General features: G+C 49.4%; 1 non-coding gene across 1 annotated transcript; it reads left to right on the forward strand.

Annotated features, from left to right (window-relative positions):
- Positions 1-967: 967 nt before the first annotated feature.
- TRNAR-ACG (transfer RNA arginine (anticodon ACG)) lies at positions 968-1,040 on the forward strand. Its single transcript has one exon. It is a non-coding gene; the product is annotated as a tRNA-Arg (tRNA).
- Positions 1,041-1,330: the final 290 nt, after the last annotated feature.

Raw genomic sequence — 1,330 nt, forward strand, 5'->3', positions numbered from 1 at the left:
AAGGATTTGGCAACAGATTACGTCATCTTCCCGTTCCAAACCTGCTTTTTTAGTTCAACTTCCTTGAGGAACAGAGAAACCCAAGGTATCACCGCCATCGGAACGAGGGTCAAGCTGGGCTCATGTCTTTCACGAACCTGCTGGCCAGGCCCAACGTTCAAATATGGTTGGAGGAGGAATTTGTCATTTGTTCCGGCTGCCTGCGAAAGCTTGCCCATGCTTCCTGAAGTACACTGGGATCTGCAACGTCGACCAACGAAGACTGGCAGACCGTCAGTGAAAAGGCACGGTCATGTGAAGTCCAGCAGGGTTCAGAAAGATGTCGCAGGAGGTCAAGCAGGGTTCAGAAAGAGGTCAGAGGGGGTTCAGCAGGGTTCAGAAAGAGGTCATAGGAGGTCCAGCAGGGTACAGAAAGAGGTCGCAGTAGGTCCAGCAGGGTTCAGAAAGAGGTCATGTGAAGTCCAGCAGCGTTCAGATAGAGGTCATGTGAAGTCCAGCAGGGTTCAGATAGAGGTCATGTGAAGTCCAGCAGGGTTCAGAAAGATGTCGTAGGAGGTCAATCAGGGTTCAGAAAGAGGTCAGAGGAGGTTCAGCAGGGTTCAGAAAGAGGTCATAGGAGGTCCAGCAGGGTACAGAAAGAGGTCGCAGTAGGTCCAGCAGGGTTCAGAAAGAGGTCATGTGAAGTCCAGCAGGGTTCAGATAGAGGTCATGTGAAGTCCAGCAGGGTTCAGAAAGGAGTCATGTGAAGTCCAGCAGGGTTCAGATATATGTCATGTGAAGTCCAGCAGGGTTCAGAAAAGTTGGTGCATTCATTTGTGTTCAGCTGCAATTCCGAGTACTTGTCAGAGGCCTTTGTGCGCGTGGCTCAGGAACGTGCATGTCTGCGACAACCGGAGACCCCTGACGTTGATCACTCATTATTGCAGCACTAAAACATATCAGTAGGAGTGATAGCTAGTAGTCATATGGGCCAGTGGCGCAATGGATAACGCGTCTGACTACGAATCAGAAGGTTGTAGGTTCGACTCCTACCTGGCTCAAAACTGATTTTGACTTCACTTTTAGCAATATTTAATGAAGTCGCGTGGTCGCTTTGCTTCTTCAACATATTTTCCTGAAGTCGAATTCATTGGAGTGGTAGTCCACCCCTTGGTGACGATTGAATAACCTTGGTCACCTCTTTAAAATACAGTCACGACCCTCGCGTCAAGGATTTGGCAACAGATTACGTCATCTTCCCGTTCCAAACCTGCTTTTTTAGTTCTACTTCCTTGAGGAACAGAGAAACCCAAGGTATCACCGCCATCGGAACGAGGGTCAAGCTGGGCTC

This window comes from Myxine glutinosa, chromosome 9 (genome assembly GCF_964187855.1).
Source record: "Myxine glutinosa chromosome 9, kmMyxGlut1.1, whole genome shotgun sequence".
Lineage (NCBI taxonomy): Eukaryota > Metazoa > Chordata > Myxini > Myxiniformes > Myxinidae > Myxine > Myxine glutinosa.